We start from the raw sequence: 26,436 nt of genomic DNA, 5'->3' as shown, positions 1-26,436 counted from the left end.
TAAGGTTCAATATTTGATTATGTGGTAAAGGCCTTGAAGGTTAGGTAACTAAATGACATCTGACAACAGAAAGTCTAGCCTCACGACTCTCTCTGTTACGAAATCCTCAAAGACCCCACGGCTCAGTACAAAGCATATTATTCTTGAGAGATATCTGAAAGTGCTCTAAAGCAATTAAGGTGACACGAATTGCCAAACAACTGCCACAGTGCCTTAAACCTCCCGAGAACTTCAAATACCTCGCCTTGAGTTAGGCACACAAAGACACACACACACACACACACACACACACACACACACACACATGATTGTAATGATTGTTTGTCAAGTTGGTGCTGTTTCAGATTTACAACATTCTTCCAAAACTGTTGCTCTTTCACACAGTGAGGCTCCAGAAAACAAGTGTCATCTTTTTCTTTTTGATGATAATGTTCTGGTTAAATCAAGATGCTGAAAAGTGGTGAGAAACACCACTGATAACTCTTTAAGCTAACGATTAGGCTTCGGTTTGATTAGCATGTTTCTAAATGTGAATCATTTTCAACACTTTAACGCAAAGCTGAAGAAATACGCCCCATATTTGCACAGGACAAGTGCACGATTCTATCCTCAGGTGTGTGCATGCTTCTGGCACACAAAACAAGGCATTCTTGGGGAAACAATGCCCTTGATAAGAGATCTGCTCAACTTGGGCGAGATGACAGCCATCCATCTTAGCGTCTCTCAACAAAGCCGCAGAGGAGGAGGTGGTGCCACTCTCCCAAAACATGACTGATTGATGTCAGATGTCGAATGCAAATTGATTTACAGCTCTCTTTTGTGCCTTGAGAGGGGTAGGGAGAGACAGAGCGGCGATGAGACCGAGGCAGACAGAGAGAGATTATAGCGCGTCTTATGGTGAATGCTTGCAGGAGTAATTGAGCAATGAAGTCCAGTATGATGTCAGTGACAATTAATTGCTGCAAAACATCCTTGAAACCTGACAGGAAGGGTGGTAAAAAACTGAAGTGTAAAAAAAAAAAAATGCAGGGGGGAGGGTTGAAGAAGTCACAATCATTGTAGTGGTTAGAGTTAGTGGAGAGACCCTGCAAACTAAAGGCAGAATGACAGCCCTTTGGCAAGCAGTGAGTAATTAAAAGGCCCTATAAATGCCAAACGCCCCCAAAAGGGAAAGAAGGACTCTTGAAAAGCCAAAAAGGGAGAGAAAGTAACACAGAGATGAATGACACAATTGACAAAGGAGTCAATACTCTTACACTGTCAGATATCAATCTGTGACGGTACATTAAATCAAGGAGTTATACCATGATGTAATGCACTTTAATGAAACATTTCCACTTCCTACTTTTATCCACAACGCCCGTTCATAACCAGCAGAGAAATCTGAATTAGTGGTGTTAAATCAAAAGCATACAGGCGTAACAGTACAGCATCAAAATGTTGCTTATACTTATAAGTTGGACAAATCTTGGAATTGGCACACAGGAATAATGCCCTCACATTGTAACTCTGAAGACTGACATGCGCCCCTGATACTTCAGGGAGAGAAAACACGTCTTAAATGTAATTTATCCACATGAATGACACAAATTCACCAACAAAAAACAAAATGAACAAAGGACCGGAGCAGGGCCTTTTCCTTTAAGGATCATAGGTGATGTACTCACACACTTTCACTCCGATAAGGGGAAAACACACGCAAGCGGTAAACCACAACACAACACACACAGAGCACAAAGCCTTTCAAAGGCCTTTTGTGTCCCTCCTCAATCTGACCATTGTGCCCCCCAGACAGAGCACTGATAAGGTATGGATGGACTTATTAAGGCCACTAGAAGTGGAAGCAGTGCCATGTATTTTCACCGTAAATGTAGTGTTGATGAGCAAAGTGCGGTGTGTATGTCCCTAGCTGAGAGTGTGTTAAATTTAACTGCAATAGCTAGCACTACCCACTGAAACAGCACATTACTTGATGTTCACCAGAGTGGTAACAGCACCTGTTCCAGTAATTCAGTCTGTTAAAGGGAAGCTTCAAGACTTTTAGAGGCCTGTCCCCTTCCTTTGGGCATTTAACAATATTTAGTCAATAAGGTCTGAAGCTTTTTCTCTACAGTAAGTGCGAGTGCAATTTTTAATGAAAAGTAATGAAAGAAACATATCAAAAAACGGACACACAATGATAATATCAGCTTCAGTAGCTAAAGTACAAATTGTATTGCAGTGGTATGAAGCTGAAGAGGGGCAGCCAAACTGGCTTGGTCCAGCACCGGCTTATATCCGGCATGCTTGATTCAAGCCAGACTCGTGATGAATAATGCACAAAACCAGGTTAAGTACAATGGTCTAATTCTGGCTGGTGACAATGGCTAAAAGCTAGCCTGAGTGTTGCTAACAGAGCCGATTCTCAGTGCACACCCACAAAGACTGTACCTGTATAGGTCACATTTGAACCAGACCACATTTTTTTTTTATCCTCTGGGGCAAGAACACAGCTGAGTTTGATAACATTGAGTTTCACCTGGCCCGACTTGACTGGCTAATTGGCAGTTTTTTTTGCATCTGACATCTGAGATTTCTACCACTCTTCCGAAATAAAGAGATGATTAGAAATGTAGCCCTAGTTTTGGTGTGTTTATCTAGCGCTGTGGACCGTGAGGGTCACACAAGGTCAAGGGATGAGTGTTTGAGAATGTGATTCGACCCCCACCATTTCTGAAACACACTTAATTGTAGAAAGACAAAAGGTGCACACACACACACACACTCTCATGAAATATAGTAGAATGATATGCAACATTAGACAACAGTCAGCATTTATAAGTCTATTTTATACACTTTGAAATGCTTTGTGTGCCTAAGCAGAGCTAATAATACACTGTAATTCAGCTTCAGCACGGTTTAATGATATGTAAAAGGATACTTAAATATATTGTCTCAGCTCAGTGATTTAGCTCGGATAAATCTCTCCACACACACACACACACACACACACACACACACACACACACACACACACACACACACTCTAAAATCCCATCGTAACTGTCTGCTTTCATGTTGTGCTTCTGAAATAGATGATGAGAAGTGTGTGTGTGTGTGTGGTGGGTGGGAGCTCAGGGAGGGTGGGAGGGAAGGTGATTTAAAACAGACTGACTGTAGCCATTAAGGAAGTTCACATAAAACTCTCTCAGGCCATTTACTCAGTTAATAATCGACTTTGTCCAACAGTCACTTTTGACAACGGCAATAAATTTTAAATTTATGTCAACAAAACATATGCTGATCACCTCGCGCGGTGTGCTTTCTCGTAAAAAAACCCCAGCCCAACCACGGGCTGTCTGTATGCCAGTGTGTGTGTTTGAAATGTGAGCCGATTACAGACCTGGGTTATTGAGCCGTAACAGCTTGCCGCGTGTAATTCAGAACTTTTTTCCCCATTTTGCCGCTGGACTTGGCTGGCCATATATCATAACTAGCACTGCATTTGGTGATATAAAGACCCAAGCTTCCCACCTGCCCCTCTACTTGTAATATGACACCTTTAAGAAAAGTCAATATAAAGTAATCTACTTATTCTACACACTGCAACAAATACAATAACTCAAACACCTCCATGGTCCTTTGATGGCTTTGAGTCATCCAGATTTCACATGATTGGTCATTGGAACTACTGCCAAACCTCATTAAATCAAATAACTCTGCTTGAAAACTCTCTTCAGCTCACATCACCACTTTTTATCACCAAACTATTTGACAAAAAAGAAAAGCCAAGCAGAGCCATGCTTGATGACTTGCACTTACATCTCATTGCTTGCCTAAAATCTATTTCTCCCTCAGCAGCCTTGAGCATCGCGCTCCATCCTCATCTATCCTTTCATCTTTTATTTTTCCATTTTTTCCTCCATCCTCCGTTCCTGAAGGGAGCTATAAAACAACCTGAAACGATGTTCGTAAATAAAAGCTTTGGAGAGAGAGGAATGGGGGGGTTAAGATGGAGAGAAGAAAACACTAAAAGATAAAGGGAGGCAATTGATAAGAGGTGGTAAATTGAAGAAAGGCTGTGTGGTGTGTATGTGTGTGTGACTGTTTGTTCATTAATTCAGTTGGTCAGAAGAAAAAGAACTGATAATTGGGGAGAGGACGGCCACTGAATGGAGCTTGGACTTAAGTAGTGCTGAGCAACTCATGAGGGCGTCTGAGACATTTGGAGACGATAAAAAGAGAGAGCATGTTTATATTTCACATGAGCTATTAGCTTAGCATAAAAGATGAACAAATTTGAACCTACTCTTTTTAAAGCGTTTCTTCTCCAAAGTGCACTGTGTATTCTTAGAGCTACATTAATATACATTTTCATATTGACAATGGATTAAGTGATTATGTGTAGCGGGAAAATGGGTCACTCTTCGAGACAAATTATCATCAAACTCTTATCATCCGCTCTACGTAGGTTTTTAGCCCCTTTTAAACACATTATTTTGTTTTTTTAGCCCACAAACTTTGCTCTCATCAATCAAAACAGGAAGCATGTAGCTGTTTTCAAGGAAAAAGCTTTGATGTGCGCATTTGTACGCTACCTGTCTAGCACCAAATGACAGATAAAGTTAGCGACTAGCTGGCGAAAACTGAAACATGACTCCAAATGCATGCTAATGCTACTCTATAAGCAACTTTTTGCTAACACATTTGCAGAAACAACTTTATAAAAAGGTGATAATAGTCAATATTGTGTTTTCAGCCTGTTAATGCAACTTTAAGGTCTAACAAACATGGCGAACATATGAATGTTTCCACTAATGTTCAAATTTACACAGGGTACCTTCAGCTCTTTGTGCTGATGTGGTGAAGAGATGGAACAAGTTTCATAGAGGCTGAAGAGCAGCAATTATTTTTTAAATGCCACGGACCGGCATCGCCACTTTTGTGTCTTCGAAAATCAATATGGAAAAAAACAAACATGATAAAACATGAAAAAAATATGGGTGTGTTGAAGGAATGAGATTACTTCATGCTATAATTTGTGTAAAAGGATAAAATACAACCACATTGTGAATTTTACCTCACCAGAAGCAGGTAAAGTTGTATCACTTTACAGTTAAATTTGTTAGTTTACGTTTGGACTGACTTCAGGTGTGTTGGTAGCATAGTAAGCCATGCTAAGTGTGTCTTAGCTGTAAGTTATTATTAAGCTGTGGCAATGTGGTATTACTGCTGAATTTATTTATTTACTTTAATTGTTGGATTGTAATTTTCATTTGCCAAAATGCTAACTAGGCTATGTTAATGCAGCTGTAGATGTGATTATTAACAAACTGTACTATTCAGATATCATCTGTGATCAATAATGTATGTATACTAAATGAAGCTGGACAGAAGCTGGCAACAATCACCCAGCAAAAGTGCGAGGCAGTAACAGATCATGTAACGTGATGTTAATAGCAAACGCAGGTCAATAAAAAGACTTGAGTTTTAAAAATGATCCATGGTATAAGTGGAATAAATGCACTCTGGAAGTAAGAGCCCAACCAATGGTACATCCATTTGGGGATAAAAGCACAGGGTGGAAAAGGACCATTGCCGCACACACGACTCCCTGTCACGGCGAACAAAAGCAAAATGATGCACGAGGCGATTCAGTGACACTTTGGTGGCTGATCCTAATGTCGCCATAAGTGGCGCAGTGTGCCGCCGCCACCTCTTATTTTGGTTTTCTGACAGGGAGAGACGAAGGGGAGGAACAAGGGAGGTTTTTTTCCACATGAATTTCCAGTCCATTAGGGTGCTGACCATGTCACACAGACAAACATGGTGGGAGAAGTAAGAGGGTGAGAGGGGAGTAGTGGTGGTGGTGTCCAATGAAACAACAGGATCATCAGGAAGAAAACAAAAGGAAAATCATTTCCAGATGTAACTAAACAGCAGCCTATGTTTAGAGGTAAATAAAACAAGGGTGGGAAACATTATAGCACCTCATCTCTTTGTTGACGTCCTCCAAAGCTCAGTGACACTCGTGTATCTCGTCCACGGAGGCACCATGTGTGGTTTTTAACATTTACATGGGTCCATTTTGTGGCAGGCTGGAGAAGCAGGTGAAAAAAAAGCTTATTTTCTGTCATTTTATCCCTGCTTTTAAGCCTCCCCAATTCCATTGCCCTACCACCCTCACCCCACCCCTCTGTCTTTGCTCAATCAAAATGTATCAGGCAGGCTGGCGTAACACCGGTCGGCGTGGGCTGTTTATCCCGAGTCCTCCTGCACATATCAATGACTTGGCCCCCGTTGTCCCCCGCCGGGGAGACGTTCATATAAATTCAAGCCACACACGCAAACGCAGAGGCACTCGTGTTGAGCATAGATGAGTAGCAGGGCAGGAGGAAAAGAGGAGAGACAGAAGGATGGGGAGGGGGAGTGCCACTGCCTTTCATCCTCACTGTGTTATTTATAATATCACAGACACTACCACCCCCAAATTTGCCCCGAGGGCATCTCAGGAGAAAAAAAAAAGAAGCTATATCACGTTGTTGGGATAAAAACAATGAAAAAAATTAACAAAAGCAAACATGTTTCCTTGCTTGAGTGACTTTGTCCCTGTCTCAGCCAATCAGGAACATATGTGTCGCCTGTAATTGTGACGCCAACCTTCGGCGGTAGTGAGATATATCACTTCTCTCAACTTTCGTCAAAATCTGATCAGTGCAATTTTGATAATGAGTGCAATTTTGACAGCTGGCTGCAAGAAGCTAGATTAATGATATCCGCAAGTTTCATTAAAATCCAATCAGTCATGTCTCAGTTAGCCCACAAGAGGTGTCCTAACCTACAGTACTAATTAATGTATTGCACAAACTCCTAATGGCGTTACATGTAGCTTAAAGGCGCTACATGCAGCATTTTGTGTGTCTAAAGACCACATTTACAATAAGTCACTTGCTTCCCGTCCACATGTGTCCCTACTCCCTGCTACTTGCTTTAAACAACAAGAGGATGAATGAGATCTGGGATGGAGATGGATGAGTTATAATATACTGAGTATTTCTTAGTTTTGTATTAGTAATAATAAGATTCCCTTTAAAATGGAGAATTAAGACTGCATTTAAAATGCCAGCATGTTCTCAAGGCCTCTAAACCCCTTTCAGACATGGACGACTGGAAAAAAAATCGCAGGTTTCATTTATCCATTCCGACTTTTATTATGACTTTTACAAAAATAAAAATAAAATTGGCTCATTCACAATGTTTAATGGTTCTCTGAAATGATTTTATTTTCTTTATCCATAAGGAATGATGAAAAAACCTTGAGTTTAGAATATTCTATCACTGATATGTGTTGCTAAGGTCAAGAATGAACCTCCATGCTCAAAACCACATTTCTGTGAGATCAGGCTCGATAAATTCAGGGCAGAGGCTGCGTCTCTTCTCAGCTTTGTTCAAAATAAGTTTACTGAAGTCTTAACATTAATTCAATTACGTGAGTAGTACAGGTTTTGTGTCACAGCGGTGTCGTGAAAACAGTCACAAACAAAAAGAAAAGTATACGTTTCTATTTGCACTAATTACCACCACCCAGGCTTGATCGCTACCTAAGCACATACGGCTGGAAGAGTCTGGCTTCTCAGGTATTAGAAGGGGAATAATCCAAGGAACTTCTAATTGTGCTTCCTGGGCAGTAAGACACTATTTCAAACTAATCCCAGTTAGATACCCGGACTCCTTCAAAGCTTAGAAGGTAGGATTCACTCTCTAATACCCCCAGCGTTACTCAGGAAGCCATTTCAACCTCTCTGCTACAGTTCCACTCAGTGTGAAGTGCTTTCCCCATTTGACAAAGTCCTGTTATTCAATAAAAGGTGACAATGAAGAGAGAATATGACCCAGAGGTTTCAGCTCAAATCCCCAGGCTGGCAGGGGCAAATTTTACTGGAGAAAATGAATCAAAGACGCCCTTGGTGAAACACTGAAACCCCAAATACTAAGGGCGTTGTCTTCGAACTTCTCAGCGGCCTACTTAAGAACAAATCATTCAAAGAGAGCAGTTCCTGTGGGTGAGTGAACTGAACTGAATCACAAGATCGAACAAACTGGAAATAGAACACAAAAACAGTTCACAACAGTAGGGTGCTGCTGCTGCTGCTGCTGCTGGAAGAACCCACATGCAAGTGTTAAGATGGTTATCAGCCACCTAACTGAGAAATGAGAGACACGGAAGTTTTAGAATTTGAACAATGAATAAACAACCTTTACAAGAAATCTGTAATTGATAACCTTGGCCCAAACAACATGATGAACAGATGAACTGTGAGTTAGCAGAGTGAGTCTGGTCCGTCACTACGTGGTGGTGCTGGGCAGCACACAGGTGTGAGCGTGTATACATGCAGCTCCCTGCAGTTTCTCCCCCAGGTTATTACTATAAATGACAGTGTGCTCTTAGTCAACCAGCCTGGTTAAATAAGGATTAGAGGGATAAGGAGAAAATAGCTCCACACTTTTGAGGGCAGCAAATGGTGTTTGCAAAGTCTGTAATCAAAAGTAGAAGCTCGGCTTTGCCTGCAAATAATTTGACATCCCCAGTTCCCCCCTTGCATGATGACTCTGTTTTCTCATTTTAACTAGACCTAAAGACACTTCCACTGAAGTGTTGGAACGGTGGGAACAAAGACGAGGGAGAGCGTGTAAGATCACACATATAAAGTATTTCTGTTAAAGCCCATCTCTGAGACAAACACCAGCCCCGCTTCCCCCTGCCTCTCTTTTGGTTGGTGCATCAAAAGCCCCTGCCATCTGAAAATAGCACGTCAACATTTTGTGTTTCGTCTTGTTGTTTCTTTCTTTTTTTTTTTTTATTCTCGACAATGTTGCCAGTTTGCTGGATTCCTGTTTTTCCTCTGCTCCTGCTTTCTTGATCTGTGAGAGGTTACATCGCATCGAGTGAGACGTTTGGCTCCTGCGTGTGTGCGTTTGTGTGTGTGCAGCAGCAGAGCTTTGGTGGTCTATAAAAAGCAGCCAGACGAAGTCTTCCCTCTCTCCTCATGCATTATGCAGTGGCATCACCTTCCATCAAGTGACAGAAAAACCTCAAAGATGTCTAAGTTTAGCTTCCATTCTGAAAGCCAAACAGAGGAGGAGATGTGTTATTTTGACTGCCACAGTCGAGCTAAGCACCTGTTACATCAATAAAAGCTGCATTTCGCAACAAGAACGACGACAACAACAACCTGTGTGATGGCACAGCACTCACAAAAAAAGCGCTTAAATGCAGATAGTAGCGGGGAGTACGTGAGTGGAGAAAGAGTTCAGATTAGATTAGATGACCCTGGATCAAACTTTGACCTTGGTGAGAAGTTTTGTCTTTGCTGTGGCAGTTAATAGCAAAGGGAGAATCCAAAAGGCTTAATGTGAAAACAGACAAAAGTCAAAAAAACATTTTACTTTGAGGAATATATTTCCACAGGAAGAGCACAGTGGGATTTAGCAATACTGTAAAAGCAAGGGCCGGTGAATACACACCCTAACTTCACTGATCAGAGTCTCACATTTCCTCCTGCATTGTTTTATTCTGCCCATAAAGTTGCACAGTCTGATAACAGATTTATAGTTCATATTGTTGTAAAAGCTGTAGAATTTCACATTTCAAAGATGTACAAAGATGCTTTCTGAAACAGAGCGGAGACACAGAGACTTGTGCATCATAAAAATGTAAAAAGTGTAGAGTAAAAACATGATTAAACATCTGAATAAGTAGGCTATATGAATATGGAGAAGTGCATGCACATGACATGTGATTACTCTATAATTATGACTACTACTGTTGACCAGATGTCTCTTATCTCAGGAAATACTGGCTCACTGTCAATATTTCGCTGACAGCGGTGTCCCAACTTCATAATGCTGCTCAGTGTAAACACTCTTGTTTGTCTGGAAACGGCAGTGAGACCTTGTGATTTTATTATTTGTAGCCAGCGCGAGCCAGAGCAGACCAGTTGACAAGGTGATTATTTTGGTATTTGGACACAGCTCTCAAACTATTATGCAATGCCTCTGGGATTGATTTACTGTACGCCTTGTAACGCCGGACAGATCACATTCTGGGAAAAAGATAGTGGCAGGCCAGTGTGTTTGTGTGTGTGTGTGTGTGTGTGTTTGGCTTTTTTGTGTCTATCCATTGAAGATAACACAGATGAGATTATTAGCAGGAATGACTGTATCTATGCTGAGCAAAATAAAAGTGTTTACAAAGAAAAAAGGTAAGATTGCAGGGACTTATTTTGACACTTGAGATGGCCGCAGGCAGGTTGTTTTGATTTGTCTGACCTCGGGAACCTGTGTGTGTGTGTGTGTGTGTGTCGGGGGGGGTTGGGGAGGTTCAGGTGGCAGCGGTGGCGCTAGGCCATCTGCACTGTCATTCACCGCACGTCTGCCTTCCAAGAGTTGCACAGCACCCACGGGCATCCCAAACAGCCCCAGCCGGAGCTCTGCGGGGCTGCAGTAAACAAGTCGCTCTCATCTCAAAGAGTGTGTGTGTGTGTGTGTGTGTGTGAGTGTGTGTGGGGGGTGAGACTGCGTAATACTCTGGTATATTCCTGTACACATCATAGTACCATAGCACGAGTGTTTTTGTTTTCTTTTCCTGGCCAAAGAGCACTTCTACCTAGATTTGCACTTTATGTAGTTACACACGGTCTTTACAGCTTTGTATAGACAGAGTGTGTATTTATACACACTATACTCTCTGTAATTTACAGTATATATATGTTACATACATATGCAACATTTGCACTTGCTGTAAATTCATATACTTGTTTTTTTATACAAATACTCTTAACCCTAATTAGTTGATTAACCCATTACAGTTGAGGATATTAACTGATGGACATTTTTTATCGCTTAATCCTTTTTAAAGATTTATACTAAAATCTTGTAAATTACATTCATGGGGGACTCGAATCAAGACTTATACATTTTAAATACTGAATAGAATGAGCGTCAAGCCAATGTGTAGTCCCACTCCTACACAGTCAATTGAGCACACAATACTAACTCTGTGATCCACACTTTTCCTTTCACAAAATAAAATAAAGTGTTGCCCTTATGGGAAAAGATTTGTATTAAATATGACTTACTACAAAATAAGCTAACTCAAAGGAAGCAAAAAGATAATGAAGCATGACAATTGCTCCTATTTCTGGCAGCCCCGTGATATTCCCTGGAGGTCCTAAACCTGACTTTGGGAATCATTGGTGTATTTTATGTAACCACAGCTCTCTCTGTTCTTATTTATACCTGATGTCTCTTCTTTGCTGCTGTCACAAGGCAGCATCTTCCGGTCTCATCATATCTGACCTAAAACGTGTTGTTAACTATGGATAAACATATTGCCTATGACCGCCACAGTTTATATTAGTACCTTCATCTCAGCGCAGCACCCTATTAAAGGGAGAAAACTTCAGCGAGTGAGTATGACAGCTGAACAGCAGCCAGTGAATGGAGTGGGCGGTCTGTGCCAAGAATTTCTGTCAGCTTGAATCAGTGCCTTTGCCCGGCACAGTGGAGGGTCATGTGAGAGTTTGGGTTTGTGTGTGTGTGAAATATAGCTAATAACAAAGCTATCGGTGGCTCCCCCCCACCCTTTTTTTATTTCACCAGTGTTGTGTTGAGCTGGACCAGTCCATGCTACCTGCTGGCAGCCCAGTTAATGATTTGTTGGTGTGATGAAGAAAGTAGAAAAGAAAAGTCAGTGTTACTTATGCGTCAGGTAAACAGTGAGATTCCAAAAGGCAAATGTTAGAGGTTTTAAAGGCTGCCAGGCACGACATTTAAGTACAAAACTATATAGTTTATATATATATATAAACTATAAATGAACAGAATAAGAAAAAGAACACCAGCAGGTGAAATGGTAAGCAGCACGATGTCCTGCTGGGTTTAGCAAAGGAATAGGATGCATTGTTCTCCTTAAGTACAACGAGTTATGCACAGAAACTTGGGTGAAACCAAGACATTGTTAACTTTCATAAACAGGAACATTTTAATTACTTTTAAAACACTGAACTTGTTGTCAACTTAAGACGTTGTAAGGACCTATCGACGCCTTGCATTCAGTCAATGTCACTGCTATGTACACAGAGGGAGAGGAGAACATCACACAAGAGCTCCGGCAAGAAACGAGGGAGAAAATATACTGTGTGAGCGAAAGGATAAAATATGTGCTGACAGCTTTTTGGCCAGAGGGCTAGAACACTGAAATAGTAGCGTCTGGGTGTCAGGCCGGGGTCGCTCCCTTCACTCGAGAGCAGACTTTCCCCGACCCCGGCTAGGAAAACATCACACACCACTACCGTCGACTGATAATGTAGTATCTGACAGATAATGTACTAACTTGTCCGAATGTGACACTAATGCACCTTGGAATGGGTTGAAACTGTAGGAAGTCCTTTCGTTTGAATGAAATCATTTTAACTGTTACATTGAGCAGGAATTGTTTCTGTATATGGAACAGTGAACAGACAGCAGCAGTAGGATGAATAAAACTAATTGAATGAGTGCATTATAGCTATTACATAACACAACATTTTACACTACTTGTGAAGTAATGACATTGGATAATGCAATCATTTTGACAATTTATTATTCTGTGGATTGCTGCAATGACTTTGGTGTGGTGTGGTGGTTTGGACTGCCATGAGAGGGTGGGGTGGGGGGGGGGGTGGGGGGTACCATTTCTTTACAACTGGTTAGAGAAAGCATAAAGGAAGAAATCGATATGACTGCTAATGCTGTGACTCACCAGACGCTTGTGTGTGTGTGTGTGTGTGTGTCTACGCGTGGGGGTGGTTGGGGGGGGTGGGGGCAGACAGGGAGGAAGACTGGTGAGCTAAACAACAAACAGGACCTTTCACCAAGGCACAACAAGTGTGTGTGTATCCCTGACTGCTAGGGGCAAGTGATAAGGGTAAAAACTTATGTAATCCAATACTGTCATAAATGAGTCCTCCTCACTGATTTGCAACAGTGTCCACAATGGCCTAAACTGCTTTTCAGTTCAATAACATCCCCCAAAATTCCTTGAAAAAAAGATACTGGGAACGTGGCCTTGCTGTTCTTGGAGGTAGCTACGGCAAAAAGTGATTACGGGACATCATGGAGGAAGCCTGGAAACATTACTATTACCAAACTGCCTGTCAGACACTGCACAAACGAAAGATTATGCAAATATAGCACAGATTTACAAGGTGCTTATCTATAGCGTAGGTTGTCTGTCATATTGCTTTAAAAATAAGTCATTTATGTCATAAATGTATGTCACAATTTAATAGCAACTTTGTAATACTTAAAAGGCCAACATTTGGAAAAGTTGGCAGCCTACTATCTCTCAGTATAGCTTAGCTTAGTCAAAGGTGAACAAGGGTGGACCTGCGAGTCTGCCAGAGCCGACGTTTAAGAAATACAGGGATGATTTTGTTGTCTGTGCTCCCATCGAATCAAAACTGTGGCTTTAAGAGGTACAAGAAGGCAAACCCAGACAAACACACACTCTAACCACTTCTTTTAGCAGAAGAAAACTATCCTTACTCTGTCCTTTTTTTGTTCCAGAAGAGCAAATCAAACAGCTGCTCAGAAAATGTCCCAACCTACTTGAACAAAGAGGGAATCTTAGCGTGTCTGCTTTTCTCTGGTGTGTGTGTGTGTGTGTGTGTGTGTGTGTGTGTGTTCGGCCTGCTTGTTATGAAAAGCACAGTTCAGGTGCTGAATCAATCATACATGTAGATAGAATCCAATAAGCACGGAGCGAGACTGCAGCTGGGGTCTACGGAGACAAGAGACAGAGAGAGAGCAGCTATGCCCGTGTTGGCAGCGCTCGCTCTATCACCCCGTCTCAGCAGATGCCATGTTACAGAGAGGGTAATTAATAGCCCAGTGGGGCCTGGGTGAGAATCGCCAAGACACCCTCTTACACACACACACACACACACACAAAATAATAATGTCTCCATTTGCCCCCCGGAGCAGCTTTGTGCCAACTAGCCTTCACCTCATTATGCCAATCAAATCGACCAGGGGGTGTGGAGGGTGGGGGGGGGGAGAAGGGAGGGAACAAGCTGTCCTTTCTCATTCGGCCTCACTCACTTTCACTGTCCATGTGTTCATTATAAAGAAAGACTTGATCTTAATAAGAACGTCATCACACCGAGCTGTCAGGAAATGGCCAAAGCACTGTGTGCCCACCCCCCCCACCCCCCCTTCCCCGATGGTACCTTGGTTTGGTAATGAGTTGCTCGCCACTCCTCTTCTTCCAACAAGCTAAAAATGTTGGATTCACCAGCAGCCAGTTCTGAGCCACACACCCTGAGCTGCAGCTGGGTTTTCACAGTTCACTTTGCCTTTTCCCTCTAAACTGCACCGGGTAAACTATTTACAGTCTGGGTGCCAGCAAACTACTTTCAAATAATAACAGGGATTTAAGTGGAAACAATTTCTCGACTGAAACTTTGTCGTGTCGACTTAATCTTTACTTTTAGTGCAAAAGTCTCCCTGCCACTTAGAATTTCAATGCTGGCAGTTCACATGAGTTTATTCCATTTAATATTCGACCTGCCTCCTGTTAGTTCCAAAGAAAGTGTGTTTGGTAAGACAACATGGTTTGTTTCCTGGAAATTTGTCCTGATGACAGACAACTGTTGTAATCAGCAGCATTTTCATTCAAACTGATTCAAACTGTTGATCCTGAGAGCGATTTATTGGCCTAATTCTAATCATAAAGTCTTAAATGAAGGGGGGAAGTTTACACCTTGAAAATGTGACGTTTGAATTATCGATTGGGGAGAATACTGTGGAATGTTTTTTCCCCGACAACTCGTCTTGATCACATAACTTTGCAGAGCAATTAAAAAATTGTCTCTTTTAGCTATTTTTTTCGGTTTAACATATTTACTTAAGTTTAATTTAGCGATTCTCTCTGGTACACAGCTGGCTTAAGCAAAAAAAACACTGTTAAACCCACTGCAAGCTACCTGCAGCATCAAACAGCAGACAAAGTTAGCGACTAACTGAATGGCGAGTGGAGCAGCTACAAAGCCAGATGGTGGTGGAGACCAAACCACAGCTAAAAGGAGAATGAAGATCAGAAATCTTTACTAGATAATAATGTGTCCGTCTCCGAGCTTGTTTTGGAGTTTTTCTGCCCCCTACTGGCCACAAATTAATGAATGCAGCTTTAAACTTTCCATCTTTATTCTGATTCTATTAACAGTGCAGGCTGCTCCTCCTCTAACTCACAAGACGTGATTCATTTAATTTCCATTCAATTTATTTTTACATTATTATATGTTGTAATGTAAGAAGAACTGTGTAGTTAGGTTCAGCCAGTCCTCCACTTAATCCTTTATCCTATGTAATCTAAGTAAATTCACTATTGGCTACACATTTGAATGACAAGGGATCTGTGTAAGGCAGTAAACTGGAGGGCAAAAACATATATTTTCTTACATTTCCCCTCTGTGTTCACCATCACCATCACAAAGAACTAAACACCCTGACCTGCCGTCTTCAGGCAGCAGGGGAGGTATAAGGAGATGTACTTAGTGGCAGGCAGCCTCTGCAGAGGGTCTTCTTTGGTGTCAGGACAGTGTTTAGGCCATTTCGGTAAACAGCATCGGTGCATTTCATCCCCTGTAGCCTCATTGAAATCAGCTTCTTAACAAACACATCTCCATCCTCTTATTTTGTCGCTGACCCAATCCTCCACCCAACCCCACTTCCCCCTCGCACCCACTGCCACCACCAAACTTCCCCTGTGTGTTACCTGAGACAAGCAATTTACCTTTTTTGTTGTTTGCCTGACCTAGAGAAAACAATTTCAGAGGGGTCTTCCTGCGCTCTTAACAGCCCTTCGTTTGAACAGGTAAAGGCGACTGGCGTGCCACAATGGCTTTTTTTTTCTCCTAGAAGATGAATTGGCGAGCTGTCAGCTTCAGACAGGCCGAGTAGCAGTGTTTCTGTAATGGGACACTGGAAGTGTCTTTGATTAATGGAAGAGCCATACTGAGCTGTTAGGGAACCCGCCGTGGCCCAGCGAGAGCGATTGAGCGGCGGATACATGCCGACAGATGTGCGAGGGAGCGCGGGCTTCGATACCAGCAGAGGAGGAAGAAAAGGAGGAGGTGGAGAGGACAGAAAACGGTAGTCTGCCTGGCTTTCAGCCATTTTTAACCTGAAGCCTATTTTCCCATCTTCTTTCATCATACTGATTGATTTAGACCTGAATCTTGTCAATTGCTTCACTACAGAGCTACTTACATCTTTGCTTGCTTCGATGCAGCTCTGCAATCCAGTTTTTTTGATGCTTCAGAAATAATGAATGCTGGCAAAAATATGAAATGAGACTTAAAAGAATTCAATAACAATATATTGTCCAATATTCAGTTTTAACATGAAAACAAAACAAACATTCTTCATAAGGATCCCTTAAAATTGGTTATAACAGCGCCTGTTCTTTGAGAAGAATTGATCAGGGAGAAATGATTATCAAAAGAGTTCAGACATATTTAGCTGCTGCTTGCAGGGCTGTAAATTCGAAATGCTTTCATCCTTTTTGGCAGAGAGCTACCGAGAGAAGCCCTGCAAAGCCACAAAGCTAAAGTCAGGGGACACAAGCCGTCCTCCAACTTTTGGAGAAACCCTTCAAGTCAAAGTCAAAAAAGAAAGATTTTTTAACTGCAGCAGGGACACCAGCATGACATGTCACTGACTCTGTAATGTTGTTGTCCCCATGTCTATTCTGGTAGGAGAAATGTTTCAATGTTGAGAGCGAGATGTTTCCTTTCTTCTCATCTCAAAATTACATTTTGCTCAGTCTCTCATTTAGACTTTGTCGTATTTTGGCTGCAGCTGATAAACAAGCCTAAAAAAAGCAGAACTCTCCTGTAGTGGCTGTTCCGTTTCAAAGTTATAGTCACTGCCCCGGCAATAGAAGAGTTGCTTTAACGCACCTTTGTTGTAGATCCAGATACCATGCGTTCATTGTTCAGATATCCTACCAAGATGTTGTGGGCCAATGCAATAAAAAATGTCAGATTCAAATGTATGTGTGTGTGTGCGAAAGAGATAAACACTGTATATGATAGTAGATGATACTAATAGATACTTAAATGCTGAGATGAGATAAGATGGTTAAAAAACTGTTCAAAAATCTGTCAGAACTATAACCAAAGAAAATTATAATTATTATATTTCGTTAAATATAAAGAAAAACTTCTATTTTGGCTCATACAACTCTTCATGTAAAAGAGACAGGAGAGGAGTCACGCCAGAGCACAGAGTTGTACTGTAAACAGTCAGCGTCTCTAATTCCTCCCTGTACAAATATGTCAGAATAAACACTTATCTTGGAGAACAGCTGAGTAGACTTATGTGGAATTTTTTCCCCTTGCAAAAGATAGCAAAATATAAATACCCGCATTTTAAATGCTCACTGATAAAAATGGAACAAAATTATCCATCCATGACGACCGCTGTTTACAAGACAGCTGGAACAGAGGGTTCCAGGCCGCGCTCTCGCCGCTTTTTGTTTGGAATAATGCTTGTTTATTGGAATTGTGGCATTGCTGTGTTTTAAATGGAAGGAACAGCATTTTACAAGGTAATTAGTCAGGCTATAATCCCACACTCAGTCACACACACACACACACACACACACACACACAAACACACTGTCTTCCTCAGAACACTGCATCCTAATACCATCATGTGACAAACCACTTTTGTCACCCTTAATTCTGCCCGAAATGTGTCATGCACAAACCTCCTGGAGAAGGATGGAAATACTTATGAAGTAAAAAAAAACCTGATAAATACAACAACCAGTACTTACATTTTAAAGTGGCATGACACTTTTCTATAAGTTTTATTTAACCCCTCTTCCTGCTGCAACCTCATTATCAGCTCTAACAGGGATTGGAGGGATTTTAGGTGAGGGCCACGGTGGGGGTTGGGGATGGGTGTTTATGTTGGCCCTTGTTTCCAGGGTCGGGAACCGTCCCGAGGGAGCGCATTCCTCACCCAGAGCACGACTAAAGGTATGTGAACCATCTGGACAAAGCCATGAGCCACAATGGCCCTACACAGGCCCATCCATGTGGTCCGACAGCCAGTCAGCGCTCTCACACTGTCGGCTTTTTCATTCCCCGTGGCGCTGGAGGCATGGAGCTAGATATCCATCGGCTCCGCAATGGGCCAGCCATCACTTCCACCGTGTATGTGTGGGTTCCATGGTTCCTTCCTCCTGGCTCAGCTAGGGTGAACAGGGTCATTTGTGAGGCCCACTGTGATGCCCGCACGACTGTGTGGACGTAAAGAATGCTGCCTAAGGTCAACATATCATTAGCTGAAGGGTCAATGAGACGATTGTTTCCTTATTTGCTTGCTTTATCACCATTTCAAATCATCATATGACTCCAGCTCGCAAAAACGGACGCCACACCAGCAATGAATGCACAAGTGACAAATGAAATGCCTGCTTACTACTTCCTTCTATTACAAAATGCTGATTTTAGGCCCTTAACAAAAGTGAACAAGTCCCTGGCCAAGCTCTGGCACAGAAAATCACACTGATATGGGTTTTTGGAAGTTAAAGACTCAGTTCACTAAATCACAAAAACTAATATTTACTTCTACTCATGCAGAGTTTTGGTTTACTTGGGCTGATATTTGAGATATTTGTCTGATATTGGTCTCCACGCCAATACAATGGAAGTAAATGGAATTTTGAATTGAAAAAATGTAAAAACAAAAAGACTTTCATCAGAGATGGACAACTCCAACAGGCGAATATAATTCACAAGAGGCATGTTTCAGCCCATTTATTAGAAGTTGCCTATACTTTGCATCACAACTAACCATTTTGCAAAGCATGCTACTGTGTTTTAGAAATTCCACTCTGGTTTTTCCTTCAGTTTTTCCATTCATTTCCGTACGGTAAATATTGTTAAATATTAATGCAGACTTGATGTTCAATGTGATAGATATATTGTGATCAAGCAAGCTTCCACAATCTGCTAAATGACTTTCTGAAACTAATGCCTTGAGCAAAATCAAATCAAATTAAATTAAAATTCAATTAAATTAAAAACTGTACGGCATACATAGGAAAATGGTTATCAAAAATGTAGAAAGTGTAGTTAAGAAGCTAAAAACCCACTGGCATGGTCCTTTAACCCCATGTACTGGTCTAACACTACAAACACATCAAGACCCAGTCTCACTAGACCATGAATTTGGACGCTGGCAGAGGAATCATCATCACTGGGTCCAGTCTGTTTGTTAGCTCACAGAGGACTGCTTCAGACGGCCGGATGAGTGCTGCTCGGGAGCCGAGTGCCCCGCTCAGATAGAGAGCAGAGATGGAGCATCGGGGCGGCAGCACGGCAGCTGCGTCTAATAAAGAAACTGAATTTGATAATCAGCTGAGACAGTCAATTTGCTAATAAGGGATTCTAATTAATTAATCAATGTGCATTTGGTGGGAGCAGGCGCTATTGTCAAGAGCGGTCAAGTGCAGTTTGCTGTGCCTCTCTTTCTCCCCTGCTCATTGCTTACCACATAAGTTGATTTCAATTTCATTTAGCACTCTGCACATTTTCTCACCGCAGAGGGAGAGGGGAGGACAATTAAGCCTGAGCGAAGACAGAGAAATCTGGACGTGCGCATGAGGATGTGACATTGTGACACTGCAGAACTGTGAATTTCGATTATTAAAAAGGACAATCATGACTCAAGCAGTCTCAAGTTTGTAAACAGCATGTACCATAGCATTGTGATTGAGCAATGCTATGACACTGACACTCAACAGTGTTCAGGCGTTAAATGTGATATGCACCAGCTGCGAACACGACGGACCGAACACGATTTCTTCACTTGAACTGCAGCCCTCACACTCTCAAGGCTTCATATAAATGAGCTTGGCTCGAGGTTTTACAGAACACAGAAACAGTCTTGCATCTTGAAGCAATAATTGATAACACACTTAGCAGCTCCAGCCATATTACCAAAGCATGTGTTTGAAGTGGCAAATGTGCTCCAACCACTACTTTTAGTCAGTGGTGGAGAGTAACTAAGTATATTTACTCAAGTACTGAACATTAGTACTTTTTTGAGGTATTTCAACTTTACTTGAGTATTTCCCTTTTTTACTACTTTATACTTACTTACTACTTACTTCACAGTACTTCCCTACTTTTCAATGTGAGAAATATTGTACTTTTATATAGCTATAGTTAATACATTTTTAACATGCAAAACATATGAGCAACTTAAAAATATAGGACTTTTACTTATTTCAATGCAGGAGTTTTACTTGTATGTATGTGTGTATATATATATATATATATATATATATATATATATATATATATATATATATAGTTTAAAGTCTTACTTACACAAAAGGACCTGAATACGTCTCCCACCACTGCTTTCAACACAGAGCCATTTTGTAATGCAACTGTTTTTGAGGTAAACAGTTCATACCTACTGATGAATTAAAAGTAGAAGCCACAATTTATATTTACATTTTCTTACTATATAACTTTTACATACACAAAATGTATGTGAATATTTCCATTCTGAGAAACAGAAAGAGTACTTTTACTTTCGTTAGACAAATAGCATTTTGAAAATGAGATGTTTACATGCAATGTAATGTAGTATTATCCAACTGCGGTATTGCTAGTTAGGTCCCCAAATATTTTAGTAGTTTCCATTAGTGTTTGAAACCAACTTTCTGCGACATTACTCTAACTGCTCACTGCAGTACAATGACTCTCCTGCCTTGAATTATCCTTTTGACAGAAAAAAAGTCAGTTTTAATTACTCTCCTGACCCAACTTTCCCGTGTTAACAAGTGTTGATTGGCCTTCCCTAAGCTCTGACGGTGCTGATTTTAACACTTTCTGACTTCAATGAACACTGGCACTTCTTGCTGTACAGTCCAGTAATCTTTGTGTGTGTGTGGCTGTGGGTGTGTGTGTTCAGGTTGCCGTGGAAGTTCCTTATGTTGAAGGCACTAGTGCCCTCTAGGCGGAAACCAAAACCTCCCCCCACCTCTGCAGAGAGCAAATGGTTTTAACGTGGTCGACGAGAGAGAAAGAGGCAATGCACAGATGAAAAGTAAAGACCCTCTCTTGTTTTTTTTCAGTCCGATGCATGACCTTAAAAGACCCCCAGCCCCTCACATATGTTTCAGACACACGGAGGGGGAAAAAAGGAATTTATGCGAGAAGTGGCTGGCTGACCCCAAATCCTTATGGTGTGGTTAAAAAAAAAAGAAGATGGTTCAAAATGTTTTTTTAAATTCTAGTAAATGGTCCAGATGACAGGGGGATACATCTTTAGCATTTGTGTATTTAGCACAAAGGAATGTATGCTTCTAAACTCTTATTTGGACAAACACCAAACAGACAAAGTGCTGCAGAGCTGGAAGGGGAAGGAATTTATAGAGGGGTGGGGGTTATCCTGCTGGTTGTACTGGTGTTGGTGGGAGGGAAGGAGCCTAGTGGTGCAAGGGGTCACAGGTCAGCTGCTTGCACTCAACAGCTGTCCTAAAAGCAGCAGAGATAAGGACTGAAAGCATCCTGTGTGTGTGTGTATATGTGTGTAAGTGTGTGTGTGACTAATACCAGCCACTGGGCAAATAGATACAGTAAAGCTTGACCAACTGGAATCTTATGGCTCCACCTTCCACGTCAAACAGACTGAACGCCTCCCAAACTTTGACTGAGAAAAGGAGTAAATTGCTCCACCAAGGGAGGGAGGGAGGAGGGAGGTCAAGGCTTGACTGGTAGGCCAGGTCATTCATCAACCGCTAATGGCCAGAGCTTTATGCTGTCATGTTGAATGACCTTTGTCCAAGAGGGAAACGACGCAAAGCTTGACCGCGAGACAATGGCATCGGCAAAGGCATCAATTCTTCACATGTCAATCGCGTTCTGAAGGAAGCTGGCGTGATGTGTGTGTGTGTGTGTGTGTGTGTGTGTGTGTGTGTCTAATGAGCACTGTCTTAAAAAGTTTGTGTATCAGCTCAGGGTGATTGCTTATCTCCAGCTCTAAGAGGGCAAGCAGAGGCGAGGAGCAGGCCAGCAGCTTCTAGTGAGGGGACAGGTGGTGACAAGGTCTTGTTTAGGCCTGTTTTGGCTAGTTGGGTATTCACTCTGACCCCACCCCATGCTTCACCACTCCAGCCTTCTGTCCCACCTCGTAATTGTATTGGACATCGTTCAGGACTGAAGTCTGTCAAATCAGTCTGTCTTGAGGTCAGTAATGAATGGGGACATTTCCCATTATTGGTCGGGTAATGTAGCTACTCTCAAAATCATGTGTATCAAGTGAAAAAATAAAAATGTTAAAAAAGCTCAGAAATGCTAATATATATAAGTGTAGTAATTGCTGTAGCTTAACTACTTCTAATGAAGAGTAGCTTGTAGCTTCACAAGTTTCAAAGTAGCTTCCCAACGCTGCTATAGGCAGGACCAGCTCACTCATGTTTGTTCTGTGGACTGAGAGAAATTGTTATCGATTTAGTTATTTTGTCTACTGGCCATGTACAGTTTGGGAAAACTGGTCAGAGGGGTTTTTCCAGTAGCCTCCTCTGTGAGAGTTATACACCTCCTGAGCTGATAATTGTAGTTACTGTCTGCAGGTAATACGTCTCTATGAGGGGAGGAACTCACAAAAATCTACTGATGAAAACAAAGCTGATGAAAGTATAACTGCACTGACAAATCTGCTTGATTTGATGAGAATGCAACTTATTTGATTAGATAAAAGCAAAACAACTTGGTCAAGATTTATCTTTGTTTGTTTTCTAAATTCAAATCCTTCATGTTTTATTAAATCAAGTTAAAAATAAAATTGAATGAAATGAATCAATTCTGTTATGTATCTTTTCATCAACGTTTCATATTTCATTTTTGAGAGTTTCCTTCAACACTAGACCTTACTTGACTAGACAAATATCACCTTTACAAATGCAAACGGCAGGGTCAACAGCAGCCTTTTGTATTTTGGTCAATGCTTTTGTCCAAACTGGGAACAGAACTCCGGCCTTCTGGAGCTGTGCAGAAAGAAAATATGCTCAAAACATGTCTACAGTGAGTTTTTGATGTTGTTCAGACGCATGTTAGTTAAACGACACGTTTCTTTTCAAATTATCCAATATTCACTATATCTAATGCTCGCTTTGAAGGGAGAATTCTAGTTTTTTACAACTTGGATCATATTTTCATAGTTTGGGCCATCATTGTTAGTTACTGCTGAGATCTGGAAACACAATTACATCACTACAGCGAAGTCCAGTTGTAAACACTTTATTTGGAGGTAAAACTGAAAGTGAGCACACCCAAAACGTTAATAATTACTCATTACACTGGAAAACTGTGTGTGCACAACTACGGAATGTACGGTAGACTCAAAGTCTGTAAAGTGTGATAGATGTTGACAACAGACTGATTTTTTGAAGAACTGCTTTTAATTTTACCGTTTGCCTTTATTTTCTACTTTTTATAGTAGTTAAACCTGAAGTTTAGAATATTTTATCTACTTGTGTTGCTAAGGTTAAGAATGAACCTCCACACTGAAGTCCAAAGTTGTAATAAACCAGAATTATCCTTTAATCTCTTTAAACTCTTTTCTGGCATCTATTTTGTTTTGCACTTTAGTAAAAACTTTGATTTGTTTTTAATAAATGATGAAAACAAACAGTATATATGCTGTATATTGTGTCAAACTCAAACTCCCAGTTCCTCTATAAGATGCCGAGTGCACTCTAGTAAACTCACTGATGTACAAAGTGCTAAGAATAAAACAGGCTCATGTGAGTGATTCCAAAGAGCCTATCAAACAGAGCTGGAAACAGCTCCTCTTCCTCCATACCACTATCACTTCCTCATTTTGAGGTCTACGCTCATTTCACCAGATGCTGAATAAGTTCAAATACCGCACGCCTGTGTTATTGTTGCAGGAAGTAGCTGCTTACACACACACTTGCACACACACATGCACACACACTCCCAAACCTTTCTTTGTCAAATGTCTCTTCTGTGGTGTTCTCAGTCCTTTCTGCTTTATTATTGAAAGTGATACAAAAAGGAATTGATTACAAAGGAGGATTAATTCTGCACAGTCCCCAAAAAGGCTGTAAAAACAAACGGCCCAGCGTGGCCATGTGGATCCAGCCACCTTATCATTTTATTAAAATGACGCCGGATGCATTTTTCTCTCTGTGATCACAGAGCGGGCGTCGCGTTTGACTGAGCAGGGCTTTTGGCGGGGAGTCCACCTCTCTGATGTGTTTTAATAAACACGACCTTGATTGTTCCCTGGTGTTATTTTGAAGCATGGAAATGAGCCTTCTTTTCAATAGTCTCTGCTGGACTCATTCCTGTTGGCAACATCCCGGTCCTCCAAACAAAGTCAGCACTGTGGCTGGCACTGGCCGTGTCAGACAAAACACGCCATTTTAAATTAGCTTTGTTAAAAAATAGAGGATGGTTGGGGAAATGGAATGAGAGAACATGCCTTACCACCTTAATTGGTTCATTCAGAATCATGTGCAAAAAAAAACCTGGCCTACCTGAACTTGTTAAAGAAGTTTTTATTTTTCAAACTTTTCTGTCATGTCCCTCCTGTGGAAGCATGAATGATGTAAACAAACAAAAATGTCACAGAAAATACAAATTTCACTGGACAAACATGTCAGAAGACACAAGGCTCTCCCGCTACACTGACAGTAAATCTGAGAGCAAGGTGACGTCATATTTCAGATTTGAGTTTTTGTGTTTGTAATTTTCCTGCCTGAACGCATTTTGTTGATGGCTTTGCTGCCATCAGAGGACTCTTCATTGTTCCTATTGTTCCTTCATGGAATCAGACTGATTTAGATATGTTCTATGTTTTCCCCACCGTTAAGTGCACCAGGGCAAAATGTTATCAAGAAATACAACTCGACCTCTGATCTTTCTTTGCCATGATTATCTCTGGAATATTTTAAGTAACATGAGCTACACCACTAATATAATATCTGACTAAGTGGGAGCTACATTACTATTTCCTCTTATAAAATACTAACGAGCGTTACTTCTTCCAGCTGACTGGTTTGGGAAGATTTCTACAATAAGTAAGTGCATGTAGTAATAAGCTTGTGAGTGGTTGGTATAACTGTATTATCTATAAAATCACAGTATGTAGAGCACCAAAACAAGCCTGGAATTACATTTGTGGGATATAATCACAATCTAAATCCCTTTTGCAGTTTCTCATATCATTCGGCCCTACTTGTATCATAATTTCGAAGTGCTAAAGCACATAAAAGAAAGCTCCTGGTGTATGAATCCAGACAGTCTTCATATTGTCGTACAGTGCTGCTCTTGCCTTAAGCCACTCACTGGTATCACTTGTAGGCGGACAGAGGAATCTGTTCCTACACCGCTGAGGTGAATATCAAGACAGGTGCCGGCGACTGCACTGTATATTTCCCCTCGCTAACGCTTCCCTCCCTCGCTCATCATTCCTCTGTCACTTCACTGAAAGGTTGGTGTCTTTCTCTCTGAGGGTGTTTGTTCAGATGTGGGCAGCCAGGACACTGTGGCATGCCTGGGGCTTGCCAATGAGATTAGACGGTGACAGTGACACTGTGGCGCGGCCAAATGATCTCCAAAACCGCAGGCGGGGGCTGGAAAAGGGATGTTCTCAGCCGTACACATGAGTCACTGAGGCCCTGTTTGCTCTCCTGAGCTACCGTTCTGCTCTCATGTTTGTTTTTGGGGGAATCGGTGGCTTGCTTGTTTTAAATAGAGACAGTGAGATCTCATTAGTTCCATATTTTGGGAAATACTCCCATCAACAAATTAGGAGGTGGTAGGAGAATAAACAGCTATGTACCACTTTTGTTACTCGTCAACTGACAGATAATGATGTGAAATGGTGGAGAAGCTGCATCTTAGCTTAACAGTGATGCGGTCACCGGCATCAGAGAAGACAAAAATGCTAGATGTATTGGCTCCTATGGCATGAAGCCACAAACAGCCTCTCTGTGGCTGAGTTGTCACTGTTGTTTTCCCTTATTGTGAAAACTGTAGAGAATATTTCCAGATACTCTGTCTGACCATAAAACTACTTTCCTGTAATTGGATGACCTTTACCTGTCACTTTTTTGCTGTTTGATGCCATGCAAAAGTGTAAGGACACATAATGGGAGAGCTTTAGCATTTGTTTAACACCCAGTGTTTGGTAGCTCTTTCTGAGATTCATTTCTGGAAGTGATGCATTTTATTTTTTGGGACTACATAACAGTAAGACTGGGTGTTGAACCTTGGCTGGTATTAACTGAGATGAGATTATAGAGCTTGCTGACTTATTCTTGGCAACAATATTGAACATTTTCAACACTTAACA

At 41.4% G+C, this 26,436-nt stretch overlaps 1 protein-coding gene across 1 annotated transcript in view; it reads right to left on the bottom strand.

Annotated features, from left to right (window-relative positions):
* Window positions 1–26,436, bottom strand: part of zbtb16a (zinc finger and BTB domain containing 16a) — a 132,377-nt gene that overhangs the window by 80,843 nt on the left and 25,098 nt on the right. The window lies entirely within an intron of this gene.

Source organism: Enoplosus armatus, chromosome 13 (genome assembly GCF_043641665.1).
Source record: "Enoplosus armatus isolate fEnoArm2 chromosome 13, fEnoArm2.hap1, whole genome shotgun sequence".
Lineage (NCBI taxonomy): Eukaryota > Metazoa > Chordata > Actinopteri > Centrarchiformes > Enoplosidae > Enoplosus > Enoplosus armatus.
This window is presented reverse-complemented; position numbering and strand designations above follow the sequence as displayed.